Here is a 9,592-nt window from a genome sequence, read left to right as displayed (position 1 = left end):
TTGGTACTTTTCAGCACTAAAGCGTTAGAAAAGTCCAAAAGATCAATTTGATATTAATTTAACCAACTTTACGGTTGTGCTACGGTGTTTGACAAATTTACGGTTTTTGGTAATGATAAATACATTTTGATATTAACACAATTATTTTGCTGTGGGATTTTTTTTTTCTTTTTTAATATATATTTTTTATTTCGTTTCGTACAGCAAAATAATACATTGAAATTGGGGTCATCCGAGTAAGTTACTAGTATTACTACTAGCACTTGTGGCAGGCGGCCCCGCTCTTCCATAACATAATATACAAATTGATTGTAGTCATTATTTAATTATTTTGCTGAGCGTTTAAATTAGCGCCTGATAGAATTTCGGTATAACCTAACCAGTTAAATTAAAAACCTCGCCATCATCATCACATCAACTCATTTATCGTTATCGAGCTTCTTGCAAAAGTTACTGGTGCAAAAGATATACACATCATATCAAGGTCTTAGCGCTGGCCCAGTACGGATTGGACTCCACATTCCTTAGAGAACATTATGAAGAACTCTCAGGCATCCTCACGATGTTTTCGTTCACCGCTGAAGCAAGTGACATTTGAATTACTTAAAAGGCACATAACTTACAAAAGTTAGATTTGCGCGCTGATTCGAACTCGGCTCCCCGAATGTGAAGTCGAGCTCCTACCCAATGCTCTATCTCCGCTTCCTAGAATATTTTTAAGATTTTTATAGACAGGATGTAAGTATAATTTTTACTTTTACATTTACAATTATTCATTTTAAAGTCAACATCTCCTGAGGATGCTCCGATTTAGGAGAAAAACGTGCGTGGAGGGTTAATTGCTTAATTTTCATAACATATCATGTATTTCCGCAAAGTAATGCCTGCTTCTATCCAATATCCAATAGTATAACTTTAGTTTTTTTTGCTGTCGCTGCCGCCCGCATGCGAGCTGTAAGGCCGCGCCCGCACGCTCCGGGCGGCGATTTATCTTCGTTTACACATTGAGGCCCATTATCTGCCGCTGACCACGCTTTGTTTTAATGCATTCCCATCTTATTTGTCATTTTTAGGGCTCCCCACCAAAACGGTAAAAAACTGAACCTGTGTATCACCACTGCTTATTTCAACCACGAATGACTATCGACATAAAATGCTCTTGTGGTATTTGTCTAAAGGTGATTGATATTTTCGAATACGTCGGGTAAGACCGGCGACGTACAGTGGTAGTAAAATCGAGCTTTCTTTCGCGCTGGGTATCTATAACTCAAGTAAACTGGAGTATTCTCCATAATAAATTCAAAAAATTCAAAATTCATTTATTTCAAGTAGGCCTAATATAAGCACTTTTGAAACGTCAAGTCTGTCTGTGTGTAGTGACTCTACCACCAGTTCGGAAGGCAGATTCTACCGAGAAGAAGCCGGCAAGAAACTCAGCAGTTGCTCTTTTCCAACATTAACAATTACAATTTACATTTTAAAGTTCATTTTTCTATCTTGTGAGAGATGAAAGCGGAGCCGGATGCTTCCAAGCAACCTTGTCATTAAAAAATTCATCAATTGTATAGTAACCTCGCTGTAATAACAAATTCATAAAACAATATTAACAAATTCTTTAAACTTGTGCATTGGCAGGTCCAAAATCACCTTAGGAGTCATATTATTAAAGCGTATACTCAATCCCACAAATGATCCCTGTACCTCACGCAGACGATATGCAGATGACACTAATTTATGACCATTTCTTGTAAGTCGACTGTTTATATCCACTTTTTGTTTATAAAGATTAGTATATTGTCTTACAAATACTATATTGTTATAAATATATTGTGAGGCTACCGTAAGGATACTTATTTCTTAAAATTTTTCACGGAGGGATTCACGTGATTTAAGTTTATATATTGACCGTACAGCTCTATTCTGCAATATGAATATAGTTTCAATATCAGCAGCTTTGCCCCATAAGATCCCGTAAGACATCACACTATGAAAGTACGCAAAGTAAACAGGTCTTGCTGTTTCTACGTCAGTAATCTGTCTAGAAAAACCCAGAAAAACTGTTGAATCTTCCATTTTTATTGATTCTCCGTTTATTATTATATTTTTATTAACTTTCTTTACATTTGGTAAAATAAATTCCACACACTTAGTTTTTTTTGCATTTAAAAGTATATTATTGACAGTAAACCAGTGCGACACATGCGACATAGCACGGCTTACATCGTCAGAGTTATCCTCTATCAGTTTTAAAAATTAGAGATGTGTCATCTGCAAACAGTACAATGTTACAGGTTTCACTGACTAATATACTATATCAATGCATTCAGTTGAATTTAATTTAATTCAAAAGGTTTGTAGGTTTTGTTAATCTCACTATTTTTACTTAAAGTGCGTATAGTGAGATGAATAAAAACCAAACCTGAAAACCTTTTGAATTAAATTAAATTAAATTCAATCGAATTCATTGATGTACCTACTCTTATTTTTTTTTGCCTATTCCCTCTTGAGTTAAAGATATCCAGCGTTGTCGCTCCAGAACCGCTATTGTATAGTATTAAAATTGCATGTTTTTAAATTGATTCTGTGTGTACATTGCAACCAATGGTTTGTAATATTTGCACGCCAGCTAATGGAAATACACTGTGGCTTCGTAATTGATATTGAAATGACATCTATGTAAACGTGTGTATTATGTAAATAAAGATCTATGTATCTATCTATCATAGACGGACGATAAGAACTGCGACTCAGCTCTCTTGCACTGTAGCAGTGTTATCGAATTTCGGTTCCTAACCCACATTACCTTATGTTCGCCTAATTTTTCGTATTGGTTTTAATTACTGTGTAACTGTGAAATGAAATAAACTTATTGTAGTTATGTTCTATATAAGAGCGTCAGATTAGTCAGACACTAGTCTATTACCTACACGTTAAAGATAAATTGCCATGTGTCTTATCTAACCTTCTTTTCATGTATAGTATGTCACAATCGGGGGGGTTTTTGAAATGTTAACGCTATTAATAAACAATCTATCTAAGGGGGTATGCATTTTTAACCCTCGATTGTAACTAATAACAATTTTCTACCATGAACCTTTTATGTCTGCATAAAAGTGCCTTCAGGTCTATTTGAATCAGAAATATAATGTTATACTTTTGCTTTAACTTCGAATTAATAATCGCGACAACCGGTCTAACCAAATTTATCAGTGAAGTTGACATTATTTATAAGGCTGCTTTTCGTAAATAAAAAGTATGGTTTTCCCATCTCTAGGATGCAAGCTTTATGCGTTAATTCAATCCGATGTCCGAATTTTAATTCGATAACTAACATTAGTAGACACGTAGGGCTACTGACACTCAAGCGAAGCCGCAGGCAAATCTAGTTGTGTATAATAATTCCACTCCTCCGTGTTTCCAAGGTTTGTGGAGCGGAAAATCTTAAACAATTACAGTTGTTACAGATTTATGTAAATGTTACGGGAAAAATAAAACGATTCGCTTAAGGCGCCCATGCACGGGTGATACTTCGTTGCAGCGATCAATTGCAAGCAGAATGCAGTGATCCATCGCAGAATGTCCCAGTGACTAGCATGTGCTTCCCTATATTGAAGTCCGGTGATATCCCACTTCACTTTCAGGCCGAGTTCGAATCCCAGCCCGCACTTCTAACTTTTCTAAGTTATGTGCGTTTTAGGCAATTATAATATGATAATATCACTAGCTTCAACGGTGAAGGAAAACATCGGGACAAACCTGCAAGCCTGAGAGTTCACCATAATGTCCTCAAAGGTGTGGAGTCCACCAATCCGTACTGGGCATAACTTTTGCAAGAAACCCGGTAGTGTTTGTATCACTTACGCGTGTATAGATACTACTAGATACTTGCAGGTGAAAGCGTGAAATAAATCTCACGAAACGTGAAGGATTGCATGAAATCTCCAAATAAGCCCGCGATAACTCTAAAGCCACCTGCATTCGTCGTTTGCAATGAATTGCATGTATGAAGACCATAAACTGAAACATATTAAAAAAAAACTGATGTACAGGTTTACAAGCTGGTATTTATCTGTTTTCGAGTCCCAATTTAATATTTTGTTAATTTCCTATGAAGTTACTAAACCCTCAGTTTAGGAATACCACTTACAGACGTTTTTATGACGATGAAATAATCCAGATTTGGGATATTGAATAAAACATCACGTCGACGAACTCAGGCAGTCGGTTTAAATATAAATTGAAATAGTATTCGATATACCTAGACGGCAGGTAGGTTCATACATTCGGTGTGGTTGGTATAATCGCATGTACGGCATAAAGCCGCCGGCAATAACCGGCCTGTCAGCCGCAGGTATCCGAGCAAAAGTTTGATTAAAACCAAACCAATCAACTAAACTTCCAATACAGCACACACCGGTATTATTAAAGGTGAAGCGAACGCCGTGGGAACCTTTTTGGATTTGTAAGCGGTTCCGCGAAATGGATTTTGACGATTCCAAATGAAATAATATCGGTATTTTTTAACAGTTATTGGGTGCGAGCAGGGCTTTGCGTTTCAGCTTTGTAGAGGCGACGATCACGGTATCGGAGCGAAACGGGGAGCGTATTTTGGAACATCTGTGTGGTGCTGCGTTTTCATCTATATTAGGTCCATAAAAACATTTCTAAATTTAAAAAAAAAAAACGTGACTGCAACAATTTGAACATTAGAAGTAAGAATAAACTTACAGTGCAATAGGTTCCATGAAATTCGTAATTCGTTTAAAGGAAATTGCCAATAAAATTACAAATAAACTACCCATTGACAAATCGAGGATGTCTCTTAAAAAGTTCAAAGTTTGTATTAAACGTAAGCTTATAGAAAAGTCCTATTATAGTATAAAGGACTCTGTTATCGATAAAGAATCGTGGATGTAAATTGTTGCTCTAACCAGGTTTCCCTTCTAATAATTTAAAATGACAATGCGAGATGGTAAAAACAAAAAAATAACCCGCATAAGTTTGTTGAGGGCTTCTTCTCAGACCAGGACGCGTTTGGAACCATCGTAGGTTTAGCTTTAAGTTCACGAAATTGGTTATCGCCATCATCTCACTACCGTGTACACAGTTCTCATGTAATGTACGCATCAAAAGTGCCATCTACCTGAATAAAGATATTTTTGACTTTGACTATATCCTTCCTAATATTATAAATGCGAAACTGTGTTTGTATGTTTGTCTGCCCTTCCTTCACGCCCTTACTAATCTAATAATCTACTTGATTTTAGGCATAGAGGTCGTTGGATGGACGGAGAATAACTTAGGCAGGCAGTGGCGTGCATAGAGGGTTTGCATATTGCATAGGGTATGCAGATGATACAAATTGATGAAAATTTCCAGTACGAGTTATAGACACTCAAGGGTAGGCTTTTTATAACTCTAACAATGCCTATCCTTAAGTTATTTATACCTCGTACCTACTGGAGATGTTCTTCATTCTATATCATCTGCATACCCTGTGCATACCCTCTATGCACGCCACTGAACTTAGGTTACTAATTAAAAGTTAATTAAATTTAACAATGTTATTTTATATTCAGTCAATTAATTTAATTAGTGAATTCGTCAGATCTTGTTAAGTAACAAGAAATAATTAAATAAATAAAAGATATCAAAGTGGCCCGTGTTCAAAAATATTTCTTGTTGGTTTCTTCTCGGTAGAATCTGCCTTCTGAACCAGTGGTAGTTACTTGTAGTAACTACCACAGACAGGCTTGGGAATTTATTTAATATGTTACTTTTTTGTCCCTGCTTTGATTGTATGTTTTTTACATGTCCTGCAATTTATATAAATCAAAAGAGCTTTTGCGTGGTATGTGTTCTAAAAGTTTAGGGAAAACCTATCGATATTGTAATCCTTTGGAACAGCGATGGCGCCTGGGGGAGGCATCAGCTGTAACCTCCCCAACCCTGTCAACCGCAGCCTCTCTCAATACAAATTGATTCCTTTGACATAACTACCTCACTTGTACCACTGCAGTGTAATCCAATTTTTGTAGTTTATGACGAAGATTGTGACACCTGACAGGTGATGTGTTATGTACTAATAATGTTTTATGTAGAATATATTGTTTTGATCATTTCATTTGATCATCATCTGTTGTACTCGTTCTTCGTTTTTTTATTCTAATAATAATAATAATAAAAATCTTTTAATGCCATACACTATTGTTAATACAAGATTATTAACTAAATGGTTATCAATTAATATTAACAATATGGCAAATGGCCGCAAACTCAGCCTTATGTTGTGCATTATCAACAATGCTCAGCGCTGATTTTCACTCTGCACCAGCATCAGACTGAGCAAACAACCGCGTCGCCCGTTGCGTTATTACTATAACTAGGGTAAATTTTAATAAAAAAAAAAAATAAAAATCAAATAAACTGTAAAAGAGAACAAACAAAAGTAAAACTAACAACAAGTAAGTAAGTAAATAAAATTGGAGAAAAAATAAATAAATAAAAATAAAAAAAAAGTTAAAAAATAAACAAAACAACAAATATATATAACTGATTAAATGACTTCCTGTTTATTCATTTATTCCAAACAGAACTCATTCAGAATCTCGCTGCTTCAATTTGTAAGCTATGGTAAAAATTTTTAGCTTGTGTTTAAATAGAATATTATCACATGTACGGAACGGAGGAGAAAGATCATTCCAGATCTAGCCCTTGTTAGCCCTTGACTGCAATCACATCTGGTAAGTGATAATGCAGCTTAGGATGGTAGCGAGCTAACCTATTAGGGAGTACTTTATATTTATATAGGACCCTTAATACCTTTTCTCGTCACTTAGAGCACGATTCCTAAAGCCAGACGGCTTCTTCGGATCTCTGTATGATTATCTTGATTGTAGGATACACAATCGGAAAACTCATTTAAAACGGAACCTATTTTGCAATAGTGTTTTGGAGTTAGAGAGTACTTGTTGGTAACAGAAGGCGTTAGCCGATGCACAGCTGTTACTTCCCAAGGGTAGCACCTCCCCACCCCCTGCGGGTGAACAATTATCGCTAGATTATCCCCGTGAAGACTAAGAGGTTTCGGGTTTTGGGCACAGCTCAAATTTAGGCTCACTAGCTACTACTAGCTACTCTTGAATGTAATGTCCCGGAAAAATCCTAACCACGTCCTCTTGTAATGTAAATAAGACTTATGCCCGTTTTCACTAAACCTATCGCCTTAATTGGATTAGCCAAGCCATTGATTCCTTTACCTAGAAAAGAAATCTTTTCGTCGTAGGCACCGTCTAAAGGAACGATACCGTAAAGTTTAACGGAATCGTAAACTGACACTTGACAGATGAAAAATAACCTTAATTTAGTACGAATAATTAAGGATACGTAATAAAATAAACAGGCGGGCAGACAGGCGGGTAGACAGGTGGGTAGATAGGCGTGCAGGCAGGCGGGTGGACAGGCGGGCAGACAGGCGGCTAGACAGGCGGTTAAACATGCGGCTAGACAGGTGGGTAGATAGACGAGTACACAGGCAGGTAGACAGGCGGGCAGCCAGGCGTGTAGACAAGGGGGTAGATAGGCGTGCAGGAAGGCGGATAGACAGGCGGGTATACAGGCCAGCAGGTAGGCGTGCAGGCAGGCGGGTAGACAGGGGGGCAGACAGGCAGGTAGACAGGCGAGTAGACAGGCGGATAGGTAGGCGGGTAGACAGGCGGTCAGGAAGCAGGGCAGGCAGGCGGGCAGGCAGGTGGGTAGGCAGGCAGCAGGGCAGGCAGGCGGGCAGGCAGGTGGGTAGGCAGGCAGCAGGGCAGGCAGGCGGGCAGGCAGGCGTGTAAACAGGCAGGTAGACAGGCGGGTAGATCGTATTCTATCATCATCGTATATCGTCATAGATTAGGTCCGGACTCCTGGGTTGACAGATCACTCAATCAGTTAGTCAGCTTTGCCTATATAGAAATACCAACTTAAAAAAATGACTTCGAAAATCAGAAACTTTCATATAAAGTTTCATCCCCTATTTAATGTCTTTGGGGGTCGAATTTTCAAGCAGGTAATTCTTTATTTTTAATCGAAAACCTAAAATCATAGTTTCATGGATGTAAGTTCCAAAATAAATAAAGGATTTTATACGAACATTCATGAATCCCGTTTACCAGGTTAGAGTTCGAATTTTCAGAAATCCTTTCTTATCGGATGCCTACGTTGTAGAGTCAAGTCGATCAAGTGGTTAGAGCTGTGCGTTGATAGTCAGTCAGTCAGTAAGTCAGTCGCCTTTGCCGTATATATATAGATAGATTATAGATAATATGATTATCCAAACACAAAATACCACACCTTGTGGCAAAGACCATAGTAAAGTTAGGTTATAATTTGAGTTACCAAGTGAAAATCGATTGGTGAAAAGTTTATTAAGAAATTAGTTAATTATATTTTATTAAACCTATTTATTTCGTTTATACTCCTGAATCCCCAATCAGTTTCTACGCCATCTCGTACTGGAACGCCAGGTCGCTCGAAATATTCGATTTATATCAAAAATTCTCTGAAATCCAAAAAAAAACTAAATTCAAAATTCATTTATTTCAAGTAGGCATACTTTATAAGCACTTTTGAAACGTAAAGTATGTCTGTTAGTTGTGACTACCACCGGTTTAGAAAGCAGATTCTCAGTACTCAGTAGTTGCTCTTTTCCAATATTAACATTTACAATCATTTTTCTATCCTGTGGGAGATTAGAGCGGAGCTGGCTGCTTCCAATCTACGTTGTCCCAGTGTTTTTACACATTATTTAAATGCACGCAACGGTAGGTCCTGAATTACCTTAGGAATCATGTCAAGCTTTTACAGCTTCATCAACCCCACAAAGGAGTTCTGCACCTTTTGCAGAATTATAGTTAACTCTTGCTTTAATGGTGAAGGAAAATCGTGAGGAATTTTTCTGTGAGTTCTCCATAATGTTGTCAAGAGCGTGTGAAGTTTACAAATCCGCACTAGGTCAGCGTGGTGGACTACGGGCTACACACATACGGCTCATAATGGGTTATTGGTGATGATGATGATGATGACCCTCTTTCTCCTTCTCTCTTCATTATTCTTCTCTTTCATGTAACGGAATGATCCTTAACATCAATAGCCTATAACATTCCACTGCTGGACTAAAGGGCACTCCTAACAGCAGGGTTTGCCTATAATCAACACGCTGGGCAGAAGGGTTGGTGATCGCAGGAGATTAATTAATGAACGAATGAATGAATGAATGGATGAATCAATGAATCAATGAATGAATGAATGGATGAATCAATGAATCAATGAATTGATGAATACTCTTTTATTGAACACCACGTAAGCATATAGTAAAATTATAAGTAAAAATTTAACAAAAAGTATACAATTTGGCGGCCTTATCGCTACATAGCAAACTCTTCCAGGCAACCAAAGGCGTTAAAAACAGCTCAAGAAGAGAGGTAGGTGCTGCATTTAAATAAACATGCATATATACCTATATATACAAATATAATATACACATATAATAAACTTAACTTTTTAGATGTTAATATTTTTTAGTAGCCTCGTACGACACCCGCAGAAA

The sequence above is a fragment of the Pararge aegeria genome, chromosome 1 (assembly GCF_905163445.1).
Source record: "Pararge aegeria chromosome 1, ilParAegt1.1, whole genome shotgun sequence".
Taxonomy (NCBI): Eukaryota; Metazoa; Arthropoda; class Insecta; order Lepidoptera; family Nymphalidae; genus Pararge; species Pararge aegeria.
The sequence above is the reverse complement of the archived record's forward strand: the minus strand, read 5'-3'. Positions refer to the sequence as shown.